Here is a 15,701-nt window from a genome sequence, read left to right on the forward strand (position 1 = left end):
ATTTTCATTCAAGGTATGGAGGGTATCCACAATCTGTTTAGTCACAACCTGGTGTATGGAATCTAGCCTTTGGACCTTCTGCTAGAGCCAGGTGATTCTATTCTCTTGATTGTCACTGGGGTCCTTGCTTCTGTCTTTTTCCTGGCTGTCCACCTGATCTTTACTGCATCTGGCCTCATGATCCTTGACTTCCCCCCTGTTGTTGATCTAGTTGGATCTATCCTTCAGAGTCTCAATTTCCTGAAAAAGCCACTTAATGGAGCAAAAATTGTCAATCAGGCTATTCTTTGCATTGTTGAGGAAGTTGAAACCCATTTCATGAGCATTTTTAGAGAGAACCAGAAGGGTCGGGTCAAGGAGCTCATCATAGTGGGTGCTACAATCGAGATCCCCCAACACCTGGATTTTAGCAGGTTCTCTAACAATGCCCAAACTAACACTATCCATATTGAAATTATGCCAAGCTCTTCTCTTATTTTTCCTGATGGCCTCCCCTCCCTTTTCAACCATAATTTCTATCATCTCTTTTGGAGGCAAAATGGGGATCTCCAGGGGGGAGGTGGGCGCAGTGGGGCTGGGGGGCAAAACAACGTTATCGCTGAGATGATCATGGGTAGGGGTTTGGTCCAATTTTCTTTTCTTGGGGTTATCCTGGGTTACCAAGGGGGTCGCCTCCATCTTGTCATTATCTTTTTCCTTGTCGTCTTCCAACTCACTTTCCTTCTCTGCCACTGAATCCGCTTCCTCCGACTCCATATCCGACTCCTCACTAGACTCCTTAGGATGAGGGGTAGGGGGATTAGGGGGAGGGCATCTGGTCAAATGTTATTCCTCATGTTGTTCAACCTAAAAATATTTTTGTATGTCCCATATTGTTAAAAATATGGCATGCTATCACATTGTTTCTATATCTAGGTCCAAAATGACTTATATGTAATCTGCAATCTCTAGCAATATGGCCAAATTTGTTGCACTTATAGCACATGATTCTATTTCTTATGAAATTAGTTCCTCCAATGTGTCTATTAGCTACAAGGTTAGTACCTTGATACATATTATTATTAAATCTAGGTATCCTACATTCACTAGCTCTATGTCCATAAGGATAACAATTATAACAATAACCAAAAATATGGTTAGTAAACTTACCTATATAGTTATTCTTTGTAGGACCAATTTTATTGCATGCAAAATATTTTTAAGTAAATTATCTCTTCATTTCTTTAGGTTGCTCATATTATTTAGCTACTTCTTTGGATTAATTAGGTTCTTCTTTGTTTAAATCTATTTGTTGATATTCTGGTCATTGGATGAAAAGATTTGATTCCTCAATAATTTCATATCTTTTGAATGTTTCACCTTCATGGTAACTAATATTAGTCTTTTCATAAGTAGATATTTGTGCCATGATCTTCTCATCAAGCTTTTTAGTGATTGAATATGATTTCTCAAGATGTTTCTTTGTATGTATAAGTTCTCCTTTCACAATGGTATTGTACTTCTCAAGTTTTGTATATTCCAACTTTCTAGTCTCAAGTTCATATGTCACCTTGGTGAGTTTAGATTTTAGATCTTCATTCTCAAATCTCAAAACTTATTGAATTTTCTTCTCATCCTCCATTAAGCTCATCTTAAGATTAGTAATCTTAAGTTCATGCTTTAGGATCTTAGTTTCCTTCTTTAGCTTATAAATTACATCACTATCTCTAATCTAATCATTTGATTCATTATTTTGGGAATTATCCAATTCAATCTCCTTTTCAACTTCTAAATGTAAGCCTTTTCCTCTTTGCATTTTTTCGTCAAACAATCTCTTTGTTTAATGATCACATCAAGTTCCTTAAGAGCTTCTTCTAGATTCTTCTACAACTAATCTGCATCCATAGTGATGTTAATCAAGCTGTTAGGCCTTCTTTGAGTAACTATGCTTTGATACCAAATTGTTATAAATATGAAATACTTGGGGGGGGGGGGGGGGGGGGGGGGCGCGGGGCGGAGGGTGGGTGAATTAGTACCACAAACTGATGCAGGAGCATCCAGAGGTATAAGGGCAATCCTGTGTCACCCAAAAAAAATGTACTTAGACTTAGTTTCTATTTCATGTGTTTTCATTTTTGGATACCCATTTGGGTCAAATAAAGGATCCAACTCTCACAGTTCCACTATCAGTGTGTTAGAAAATCCCCAAAAAATAGGAGCATGCAATTTGGCCATCATTTTGGTGACCTAGAAGGTGTGAATTGGCCAGATGAATGTAATTGTGATTTAGAGAATTCCAAAAAAAAATTCAGGTCAAAAGGCCCCACGGTTTGAAAGTGATTGCAGTTTTTTAGGTTTTGGAGACCTCCTAAGAATGCTTCAAAGTCAGGTTAGGGGCATTAAATGACCTCAAAAAGAGCTAAAAATGGGGGATGAGCATAGCTTGTCCATAGGGCTATAGAGTGCTTTGAGAGCTTTTTGGAAATGTAAACGGTTCGTCAATCGGAGCTAGGGTTCAAAAGTTATGCCTCCCGAAAGTTCGATTACCGTTTCTAGATTTGCACCAACTTCTAACACAGCTTTTGGAACCTTCTATTTGGACGGTGGATGCCTACTAGCACTTTCTAGAATGTAATCCTAGTCTTTAACCCTCCGGGGTCTATTTAAGGAGATTCCTGGCATTGTAAAAGGCAGTTCGGAGTGGAGTTTGAGAGGAGGTACTAAAAGGAGAAATTTTCTCTAGATTTATGCTATTGTAAGCCCTTAGGGCATGTTTTGAAGTTTATTTTCTCTGTACTATTTGTACTAGTTTATTTTCTCAGTTAATACAATTTCCCTTTTCTATTTTGTGCATTCTGTTCTTGGGTTGTGTCCCCATCAAGTGGTATCAGAGCTGGCTTTCCTAAGTGTGTAGACAAAGTGCCGACTGTGAGGTAGTTTGCACCAGGACTGTGTGGTTGTGGGTTCGAGTTAGAAGATGCCTCCACAAAGAGAGTGTGGTGGAAGGGCCAGAGCTGTTAATCCTGAGGAGGTTAGAGCCCTCCAAAGGCAGGTACAAGCATTGCAAGAGGAGCTCTGTAGAGGAGCAAATGTTGCCGCAGGTGACGACAGTGAGGATGACAATGAAGAAGAAGAAATGGGACCAGAAGGGGAATTTGACGGGGAAGTTTTGAATCCTGTAGAGGAAAGGCTTTTTAGGGCCATTACTAAGTTTGGGAAAAGACCTACAATTGAAGTGGGTGTATTTTCAGGAAATCTGAAACTAGATGAGTTGATCGATTGGATCAATGAACTGGAAGAATACTTTGAGTATGAGGATATCAGGGACCCAGATAGGGTTAAGTTTGCAAAGGCCAAACTGAAAGGCCATGCCAAAATCTGGTGGCAAGAGGTCCAATTGGAAAGAAATAGAAGAGGAAAGGAGAAGATCACAAGATGGGATCGCATGGTGGACAAATTGAAGAAGCAGTTCATTCTTGTGGACTATGAGCTTGATTTGTTTAAGAAGATGCATGGGTTAAAGCAAGTAGGAAGATCAGTCCAAGAATAGACAGAGAAATTTTACCGACTCTTGATTAGAGCAGGGCATGCAGAAGCAAATAAAGAATTTTACCATCTATTGTTGGGTAGACCATGGCAGTTTGATAAACATGCAGTACATGATGGACATGCAAACACATACTCTCTGAAAAAGGATGGAGTTTGCCACAAATTGAAGACCATGAAAAAGGAAGGTGAAAAGGTATGTAGCAGTGCTAGGATTTGTCTTGTTGATGGAAGGAAGTTTTTAGATGGCATGAAACATTAGCATATGTGCTATGCTTTGGTTCCTAGGAAAGATAAAGAAGGTAGTAGTGAAATACCAGTTGAAGTTTTAGATTTACTAGGGGAGTTTGGAGATATTATCTCTGATAATGTTCCAGATGGATTGCCACCAGTAAGGCAAATTAGTCATCAGATAGATCTGATTCCAGGAGCTAGTTTGCCTAACAAAGTTTCTCACAGGATGACTCCTACTGAAATAGAGGAGCTAAATAGACAGGTTCAGGAGTTGTTGAGGAAGGGCTTGATTTGAGAGAGCTTGAGTCCATGTGCAGTACTTGCAGTACTCGCACCAAAGAAGGATGGAGAGTGGAGGATGTGTATAGATTCTTGAGCTATAAATAGGATCACCATCAAGTACCGATTTCCTTTTCCAAGGATGGATGATATTATGGACTGCTTGAGTGGAGCTTAGTACTTCACAAAGATAGATCTGAAGAGTGGTTATCACCAGATACGGATTCAAGAAGGAGATGAGTGGAAAATAGCCTTCAAGACCAAGGAGGGTCTTTATGAGTGGTTAGTCATGCCCTTTGGATTGACGAACACCCCAAGCACCTTCATGCGACTCATGAATGAGGTACTTAAGAAGTTCTTGGGAAAATTTGTTATTGTTTATTTAGATGATATTTTAATTTTTAGCAAGACTTTGGAAGAACATTTATTGCATGTTCATAGTGTCCTTGAAAGGCTAAGGGAAGAGAAACTGTTAATTAATCTGAAGAAGTGTAACTTTGCAAAAAAGGGAGTTAGTCTATTTGGGGTTTGTTATATCACCTGAAGGTCTCAAAATGGATCCGGAGAAGGTAAAAGCCATCTTGGAATGGCCTACTCCAAGGTCTACTACTGAGGTAAGATCATTTCATGGTGTGGTTAGTTTTTACAGAAAGTTTATTAAGAATTTCAGTGGCATATGTGCACCCCTAACTGATACAATAAGAGGGGATAGAAAAGAGTTCAAATGGACTACAACAGCTGTGAGAAGTTTTGAATTGCTAAAGAAGAAGGTGACAGAACAACCTATGTTGGCACTTCGAGATTTTATAAAAGTGTTCCAGGTGGATTTTGATGCTAGTGGTAGCACTATTGGGGCTGTATTAAGCCAATAAGGTAAGCCTATTGCATATTTTGGTGAAAAATTGAATGATGCAAAGAAGAAGTATTCTGTTTATGATCAAGAGTTCTATGCAATAGTTCAGGCCTTAAAGAAATGGAGGCATTTTTTATTGCCAAAGGAATTTATTTTGTATACTGATCATCAGGCATTACAGTACCTAAATAGCCAAGGTAAATTGAATCAGAGGCATATGAAGTGGGTAGAATTCTTGCAGAGTTATACATTTGTGTTGAAGCATAGAAGTGGAAAATCTAACAGGGTTGTAGATGCACTAAGTAGGAGATAGTTGTTGCTTACAGTAATGCAAGTTGAAGTAGTTGGGTTTGATGAACTCAAAAATTTGTACCCCGAGGATCCTGATTTTGCTGAAGCATGGAAAGCTTGTAAAGAACCTATTACTGTAGATAGAACCAAGTGTTTAGACTATTTGATTCAGGATGGCATGTTGTTCAAAGGTAGTCAATTGTGCATTCCAAGGAGTTCCATGAGGGAAAATCTGATTAAGGAGAAAGACAGTGGAGGGATGGCAGGACATTTTGGTCGAGATAAGACCATTGCCATTCTTAGAGAACATTATTTTTGGCCTCAAATTTCACAGGATGTGAAGAAGTTTGTACAGAGTTGCCAAGTTTGTCAAGTTGCCAAGGGGTTTAGTCACAATACTGGCTTATATCAACCATTGCCTATTCCATCAAGGCCATGGGAGGACATAAGTATGGATTTTGTTCTTGGATTACCAAGGACACAAAGGGGTAATGACTCAGTATTCGTGGTGGTTGATAGGTTCTCCAAAATGGCACATTTCATTCCATGCCACAAAAATCATGATGCTGTCCATATTGCAGACTTGTTTTTCAAAGAGGTGGTAAGACTACATGGTCTTCCAAGGAGCATAGTTTCTGACAGAGATACTAAATTTGTGGGGTATTTCTGGAGGACATTGTGGAAAAAGTTAAAAACTGACTTGAAATTTAGTTCCACACATCACCCACAAACTGATGGCCAAACAGAAGTCTGGGCAATTTGCTGAGATGTTTAGTTGGGGATAAGCCCAAGGGATGGGATTTGATTCTACCACAGGCAGATTTTGCTTATAATAACTCTATAAATAGGAGTACTGGAAAATCACCATTCCAAATTGTATATGGGAGTAGCCCAAGGAGTGCACCAGAGCTGAGGAAAATAGAACAAGGGGAGAGGACAAGTGCTGAAGCTGAGGAATTTGCTGAACATATCAAGCGTCTACATGAGGAGGTTCAAGCACACATTACCAAGATGAATCAAGAGTATAAAGCTAGGGCTGATCAAAGGAGAAGACATAAGGAATTCCAAGTAGGAGATTTAGTCATGGTGCACTTACAAAAAGAAAGATTTCTAGCCGGTACTTACAACAAGCTGAAAATGAAGAAATTTGGCCCCTGCAAAATTTTGAAGAAACATGACTCAGGAAATGCATATGAAGTGGAGCTACCAGATCGTATTCACATTTCTCCCATTTTCAACATTGCAGATTTAACAGAGTATCATGATGATGGTGCAGATGAGGAGCTGGTGTTAGAGCCATGTCCAATTCCTGCTTCTAAGGAGGAGATAGAAAAAATTCTAGATCATCGTGTGGGTAGGAGTACCAGAAACAGGCAGTATAAAGAGTATTTGGTCAAATGGAAAGGATGACCGATCGAGGACTCAACTTGGATTTCAGCAGCTGAGGTTTCCCATTTGGGATTTCCTCTACCATTCATAAAGTGACAAGGTCATTTTTCAATCTACCCTGGGTGTCTGATGTAGGAGCTTCCAGAGGTATAAGGGCAATCCTGTGTCACCCAAAAAAATGTACTTAGACTTAGTTTTTGTTTCATGTGTTTTCATTTTTGGATACCCATTTGGGTCAAATAAAGGATCCAACTCTCACAGTTCCACTATCAGTGTGTTAGAAAATCTTGAAAAAATAGGAGCATGCAATTTGGCCATAATTTTGGTGACCTAGAAGGTGTGAATTGGCCAGATGAATGTAATTGTGATTTAGAGCATTCCAAAAAAAAATTCAAGTCAAAAGGCCCCACGGTTTGAAAGTTATTGCAATTTTTCGAGTTTTGGAGACCTCCTAAGAATGCTTCAAAGTCAGGTTAGGGGCATTAAATGACCTCAAAAAGGGCCAAAAAATGGGGGACAATCATAGCTTGTCCATAGGGCTATAGAGCACTTCAAGAGCTTTTTGAAAATGTAAACAGTTCGTCAATCGGAGCTAGGGTTCAAAAGTTATGCCTCCTGGAAGTTCGGTTACCATTTCTGGATTCTTCTAGATTTGCACCGACTTCTAATGCAGCTTTTGGAACCTTCTATTTGGATGGTGGATGCCTACTAGAACTTTCTAGAATGTACTCCTAGTCCTTAACCCTCTGGGGTCTATTTAAGGAGATTCCTAGCATTGTAAAAGGCAGTTCAGAGTGGAGTTTGAGAGGAGGTACTAAAAGGAGAAATTTTCTCCAGATTTATGCTATTGTAAGCCCTTAGGGCATGTTTTGAAGTTTATTTTCTCTGTACTATTTGTACTAGTTTATTTTCTCAGTTAATACAATTTCCCTTTTCTATTGTGTCCATTATGTTCTTGGGTTGTGTCCCCATCACAAACTTTTTCCCAACTATGGAAATCTTTACCAAACTTAAAACATGCACATGTGAATAAACTAAAAAGTAAACATAGAAATAATGCAATGCAACTCATGAAACCATTATTTATTAATTAGGGAAACCCTGGCCAAGGGAAAATTGTGGTGGGGATGGTAACCAAAAAATGATCTACTAAACAAAAGTATCTTATGAAAGATATTGACCTTGTTAAGAGTCTATTACATCTATATAGTGTCTTAGTTCTTGTTAGAAGTTTCAATCCTTTTATGAGTTGTTTTTACAATTACAAAAAATATGCAAGATGAGCCCACTACCCATCATGCAATTACAATGATATATTCTATACACAAAAGAAATATATACAAAAACCTTTTAACAATGTTGATGTTTTTAATATCTAATTTGTCCTTTGCAGTTATCTATACACAACTTCACATATATTGTCCTTTCACTACTCTAACATAAGGTTCACATTACATATCAAGTACATATCAATGTTAAAAGACATCACACAACTTGACATAAATAAATCTTTCCTTTATACCAAGTTATTTTGTCCTATCATCCTTTATGTTTTCACATGTGTCCCAAAATGCAAAATTGACTTTTCTAAGTTAGGATTAACATCTAGGACATCATCCCTTAGTCAAGTAATTATTTTGGTAAATTAAAATAATTTCTTAACACAAATTACCATTTCCTTCACTATGTCTTGTTTTTCTTGTACATAATTGCAATGGGTAAAACATTAATAGCTCTGTTTGTATGAATCCTAATGACTTGCACTCTAACATGCAGTATCCTCATACCATGTTTTATCTTACCTCAAGTGCACACATTCCAATTTATTGTCTATAAATTTCATGAACCAATAAGGTGTCTTTGCTAACAGTTAGTCTATACAACACTTAGAAACAAATTTTCAAACCAAAAAGTACTCTTCATAACATGTTGACTGAATATTTCCAAAAATAGAAAACCTCAATGTATTTCCATACTTTTCTCTTAGCCAAATTACCAAAAATATTATGTTGCTATTGTTTTATCATATCTAAATGGTGATGCTAGTTATATGAAATGATGCTTTATGATGATTATTGATTTTTTTTGTGTTATGTCTTGGACTTAGGATTATACAGTTGGCATTAAGATGCCATCTCCTCAGCAAATTTCACACTAATTATATTTTTCCACACTATCCATTGTTGACATATTAGTCAAGCTTGTTATTAGTGACACACACTTATTCAAATTGTGTATAGCTACCAAGCTTGTTGGACAATTTACAATGTTTTCTATGTAATTCAATAGCCATCGAGTTTGTAGTTCATGTGATGTGAAGCCAATGTTAACCAAGCTACTTTATGCTAACCAAGTGATTCAATATTTTTTGAGTTGCACAATATGTACCGAGTCACCAGTGCAGACTGAGTTCAAGACTACTTGAAAGTGATCAGTGTGGACTAAGCTTCTATGTCTATCGAGTACATGATGATGTTGAGCATTGATAGTGGATGTCGAGTATCAAAACCTCACCTAGTTAGTCTTTAGAACTCGAGTATCTTCATGTGGGCCAACTTTGTAATATTTGTGTTTACTCGTATCATGGTCAACTTTGTAATTTGTATATTTGGATTGGTACATATATGTAATGTATTGTATCATATCCAATGGAAGAATGAAAATATGCATGGATGAAATATGAATGTGCATGTGAAAGTTCAAGTTATGAATGCAGTAGATAAAGAGTGAATTGTAAAGGCCATAAGAGTATAAGAAGCAATAGAGACATATCTATCATAGAAAGGTGATCAATACACTAAGGAATCTCTATAAGAAAACTAAGTTGCAAATTAGATATCTACTACTACTTCATCCTAATAGGTGAACCATTCAAAATCCTTTAGCAAGGTAGACCTAACAATCTTTCATAAATCTCTTTGCCAAGTGCATACCTCATTGTATGTTTGTAAATCCTCTTACAAGGTGGACCTAACAATCCTAATTGCTCCTAACAAGGCAGTTCATTAGAAGTGATCAATGTAAGCATTAATAGGCCAACTTTATTCTGCAATACTAAAGTTTGTGGGTATCATCCCCACCCTAGTTTTACTTTCTATTTGGAAGGTTTATAGGTCACTAAATCTTTGTGTCAATGTGTTATGGATGCTTTCATGTTTTTAGTTTCTCATGCATGCAATTAAATTAGATGTGATGAATCAAGTGCTAATTGGATAATTTATTTAAAATTGTTAAAGTTTTAGAAGTTACCAATTCACCCCTCCCCTCCCAATAACTTAACATAGTCTTGAATATTTCCAATAGTTGGTATTAAAGCTTTGTGGTTCTCAAGAGAAAGTTTAGTAGCTTGAGAAAAAATCTAGGATATAGAGATATTTAGACTCGACAAAGCTATTGATAATGAAAAGTTGGATCTGAAAATGGCCATTGCCCAAATCAAGAAAGCTAAGGATCAACTTTCCCAATCCTTGAAAAGAAGAAAGGAACTTGAAAATAAAATGAATGATTATCTCTACATTGAAGAAAGAATTGAAGACTTTAACCCTTCAAGCAGCTCATATGAAGCAAATGATGCAATGAAAGAACTCCTAGAGAAGAATGGTTCCCTACAAGAAGAAGTAAGAAAGCTAAAAGGAGAGCAAGAAATTCAGTAAGTAAGTTTATGTAAAGTCTTGGAATAGAGAAAAAAGATAAAAGAAGAGATGGATGGAAGGAACAATGAAATCCAAAACCAATCCCTTCAATAAGAAGACCTTATTGATTAGCTCTCCAATGCAAATGAGAAAATCATGAGCCTAAGATTTGAAAATGAAAGAATGGGGAATGATCTATATTCTAAAGGAAAACCAATGAAAGAATGAGGAATGATCTAAATTATGAAAGGAAAGTCAATGAAAGAATAAAAATTGATCTAAAGTTGAAATACAAATCAATGAAAGATTGAGGAATGATCTAAATTCTGAAAAGCAAATCAATGAGAGAATGATGAAATCTCAAGCAAACATGGATCAACTTAATGAAAAAAACCTCTATAGACAAAAAGGAAAAGCAGGAATTGGATACCAAGAAGAAGGTGAATCGTCCAAACAAGGTGCTCAAAAGAATCAAAGACCTACTTGCAATCACTATGGTAAGATAGGTCACACATGAAACAAATGTTGGAGCAATGGAAAAGAAAAAATCAATGGAAAATGCTACAATTACAATCAACATGGTCATACGGCTAATGAATGCAAAATCAAGACATTGAATTTTGTAGAGAAAATTGTGAAAGCAATATTTGGTTGGGACTACAATACCTAGTGTAGATGCCATTACTTTTGAGAATTTGGACACATTGGTATGAATTGTGTTAAACATCATACGAGGAAAAGAGATACCACTAAAAGATGTTTCATTTGTATAGAAGTTGGTCATCTTGCCAAGAATTGTATGAATACTGGTAGAATTGAAGATGAGAAGAAAGAAAAGGTTGATAACATCCAAAAATAGATGAGATAACAATGGATTCCTAAGTCTACTTAGGATACTGGTCCAAGAAATGATGGTCAAGTCACTCAATAATTGGGTGACTCTACCATTTCTAATTAAGTTCTCAAAGAAGAACTAGAACCAGGCTATCAAAGAAGACATTTGAGTAAGTTCCAGTTGAAAGGTAACAAAGATCCAAATTTGTATACAAGATATAAAGGAATCACTAAGCAAGATCAGTATCAGTTATTACCAAGTTACCTTCTATACTAAGTAAGGTCTGGTCATAAAATCTACCTACCAAGGTCAAGAGTAACAAAGGCACTTACGGTTACCGAATCATAAAGATGTTGCTGAGTAATCAATGCCATGTAGTGGATGACAGTCTATCAAATTATCTACTTCTGTATTGAGCATTAATGGGATTTTTTTAATCAAAAGGCTTGGAATGAAATTCATTTCTTTCCATGAATTTTCAAGTGCTATTCCAAAGAGCAATTTTTAGTGCGATCAAACCTACTTGAGAAAATTTCTTGCAAAAGTTTTTCAAATTTCTCTCAATCTACCATGTGAAAATGGCATCTAGTGGTAGCAAGGTTAAGAAAGGATTTGACATGTTGGTTTGAGGAGTTGAATTGAAAGTGCTAGATTTCAAATTCACTGCCATGGTTACTAAAACCCTAGACCCAAGTGAAGCTCAATCCCAAATCCCTCCCAAGGTATTTCTTGTTAATGACATTCATACTCATTTCAAAAATTCTATTCAAGAAATTAGTACTCTAGAAATGGATGATGCCCTAGGTTATTATGTGTTAATGGAACCCTAAAACTCAAGACCCAACATCTAGAAGCCAAAGGGTTGACACATATCCGTCATATGCCCTGAGAATTTCAAATGGATTAGGTTTATCCTTAGCTGAGTGCATAACAGGTAGCTATGGTTAGAAAAGTTAATTCTAATAATAAAGAAGATGATTCATCAGATCACTAGCCTTCACATGCTAGCCAAAACAAAAATGACAAAAAACCTAGGTCTGGCAGAGTTGGAGAAGAAAAACTTAGGTGAATGGGATGGTAGAGGTATGAAAATCAACAGTGTTACAGATGCAAAATTGAAATTTGGAATTTATATTATTGCACATATTATATACAATTCAAGCCAACTTAATAGTGTGTCATGTGAAGTCGTGGATTTGACATATGAAGTGGTTAAGAACAACTTATCATATGACCTTGCCAACCTATTATTGAGGTAGTTCAACAAAAATATGGAAAGTATTAGAACATCAAAGAATAACCCGTGCAAATTTGGTTCATTGTTAGCCTACCTATTCTTTTATGTATAAAAGTTCTTCCCTTCTAAAGGCACTGTGGCCTGGAGAAAATATCTACCTATGCTTTACCAAATAAATGAATATATTATAGAAATGGGTGAGAATTGTGCCAGCATAATGGACAACTACTTTGATGTATTCAAAGAGAAAATGAAAAATAGGTTCAAGATTTTGAAGAAGTTAGTTGAAGACTCTAAGGATGATGTATGCTTCATGGTGGATAGTGACGAGGTATATATCCAAGCAATTAAGCTTGGAGTTGCATGAGTGAAACCTCTTGGCTATGAGGTGAACTTTGATGAAGAAAAGGATATCATTGAAGCCCTTGTCAATGAACCTATTGATCCCAAGGCCCCTTATTTTGGAATTTATGATGAAGCCAAGACTAGAATTGAGCTAGAAATAAAGGTCCTATAGGTAGTTAACAAAGGAAAGAGAAGGATAGTAAAGTTGAAATCAAGTGCACCTCTCTTGTTAACTAAGGGAAAAGGTAAGGATGTTGAAGAAGTAGAGGGTGAGGAATAATTTGAGAAAGAAGAAGAACCTTTGAAGAAAAATGGCAAGATGATCATCACTAAGCCTGCAAAGTCATCCACTATAGTCTTCACAAGGAGGTCATGAAAGAAAGGAGATGATATTGTATTCAATAGACCTCCACCCACCTTCTAGGATAGGCTAAAGAAATTGGAAGAAGGAGCAAGAATAAAAAACTTTAAATCATTGAAATATGAGATTAGGACCGAGGCTGAGTAGAAGCAAGTTGAAGACCTAGTGTTGAATAAAATGGGTAAGTGGAAGTACTCACCAGACTAGATTGCTTCTCAAGTCCCCAATGAATTACTAGAGAAGATAAAGCCAAGATGGGATTTTTCTATGCAAATAGTCAAAGAAATATATGCACAAACCCTAAGGCAATTATTTCCAAGCATATCAGATGCTAAGGTGAAAGAGTCATTAAAGAAAAATGAAGAAAAACTAATTCTAAAGTTTGATACTTGCTTGATTTTGATCAAGGTCATAGGGCATGTTGTTAGGAATGCTACAAACACTTGAAAAAATATCTATAATCTTCATAAACCAAATGAATTTCCAATTGAAGTAAAGGATGATGATGAAGAAGAAGATAAGGAGAAAGATGAGGAAGAAAATGTTGAAGAAGTGACTCACTTTGATAATGAAGAAGATGAAGAGGATCAAGTTCCATAAGCTACTGAGGAAGAAAAGAAAGATGAGGAGACTAACCTAGTTAAGATAGCTGTAGTAGTCATTGCATCACTTTCTCACTCCCTAAGCAAACCATTGACTACATCAAGTATGGAGACAACTTCAACAATTTTGGGTTGTGACTACTTGTGATACATTAAATATCCAATCACTCTTTGCCCCAACTCAGCTTAGCATATTACTAATAGAAGTGACTTCCACTTCATCCACCAAGCTGCAGACTCATTCATCTATTGAGTTGAGTTCTTTAGTTTCCACTTCTCCAATTTTGACTTCTTTAGTTTTGAGTACATCAGTTGTAAGCTCTCCAACTTTGAGTACTTCAGTTTTGACTTCATAAATTTTTTATTCTTCAAGTATTTCTGTAAGTATTCCATCAGTTAGAATAGTATCAATTCTTACTACAAGTCCAAGTATGTCTACTATTGTTTCCATTCTAGATACAAAAGCAATAATTGCAAGGACAATCAAGCCTAAGGTTCAACCTAGCACAAAATTTTTGGGGACATAGATTTAGATGAAGAAATAGTAATTCCCAAATGGGATATTTACAATCTTACTTTAGACCAAATGCACACATTTGGTGAACTCCTCTAGAAAAAGGCTAAACAACAAAGACTAAGGGATAAGAGAGATAAAGAATATAAGATAATTGATGATGCCAAGAACATTTTGATTGAGGAAAAAGGAATTGAGATTGAATCTTCTCAACCTATTCTGTATTAGCTAGAAAAAGTAGTCCAACAATTTAATGAGGACATTGATGGTCAAGATAAGGTAGTTGAAAAGGCTGAAAATAAATATAATAATAAAGTGTTGGAGTACATTGCATAGCAAATAGCCATTTATCAAGTTGAGCTTTCTATAATTTTGGTCAATCTTGAGGTGTCTTGTTTAAATGTGTCATCACTTTTTGGGAAACTATGTGATGTCACTGAGTATACAAAGGAAATAAAGGACAAATTGTCCAAAATTGATATAGATCTAAAGGCAAGTGTTCAACAACTAAAACTTGACCCTAGTTCAAGCTCTGCACATTTCAAGAAAATTACATTTTTGTTAGACATGCAACCCGAATTGCTAAGAGAAGAAGCAAGGATCCGATCAACATTGATTGACATACAAAATTTGATCCTTCTAATCGTGGATTCTATGTAGAAAGATATTGTATATCCAAAGACTCTCATCCATGATAATAACTTCTCTATTGCAGACCATATGATTGAACTATCAGTAGAAGTATAAATTGCACTTCATACATGCAAGGTCCTGCAAGAAAATTGGGATAAAACCTTGGCAATCACTCTCAAGGTACATTCTAAATTCTTATCCCATTTTGGTGTTTCTATGTAAATAAGTTAGAATAAATCTTTGGCATCAATATCAAGAAGGAGGAGAAAATTTATATTGGAGAAAGCCACATAGTATGAGGGAGAAATATGCTATAGTGGAGAACTTGTATTAGTAAGAAATGTTGTATATAGAAAAATATGCATAGTATACTATATATACTTACATAGATCAATTTTGAAAAATCTCAAAAAATGTAGTATCCTCTACTGAGCTAGTATCGCATGGTGATGAATACAAGGTATTTAGTTTTGGCTAATAAGTATTTTTGTCACTAATGCCAAAGGGGGATATTTTTGACATATTAGTCAAGCTTGTTATTAGTGACACACACTTATTTAGATTGTGTATAGCTACTGAGCTTGTTGAACACTTTACAATGTTTTCCATGTAATTTAGTAGCCACTGACTTTGCAATTCATGTGATGCAAAGCTAGTGTTAACCAAGCTACTTTATGCTAACCAAGTGATTTAGTGTTTGCCAAGTTGCACAATATCTACCAAGTCACTAGTGCAAACCAAGTTCAAGACTAGTTGAAAGATATCAATATGGACCAAGCTTCTATGTCTATCAAGTGCATGATGATGTTGAGAACTGATAGTGGATGCTGAGTATCAGAACCTCACCGAGTCAGTCTTTAGAACCCAAGTATCTTCATGTGGGCCAACTTTGTAATTTCTATATTTGGATTGGTATATATCAGTAATGTATTGTATCATATCCAATGGAAGAATGCTTATATGCATGGATG

Source organism: Cupressus sempervirens, chromosome 4 (genome assembly GCF_028749045.1).
Source record: "Cupressus sempervirens isolate cs-2001-9-10 chromosome 4, ASM2874904v1, whole genome shotgun sequence".
NCBI classification, from domain to species: Eukaryota; Viridiplantae; Streptophyta; class Pinopsida; order Cupressales; family Cupressaceae; genus Cupressus; species Cupressus sempervirens.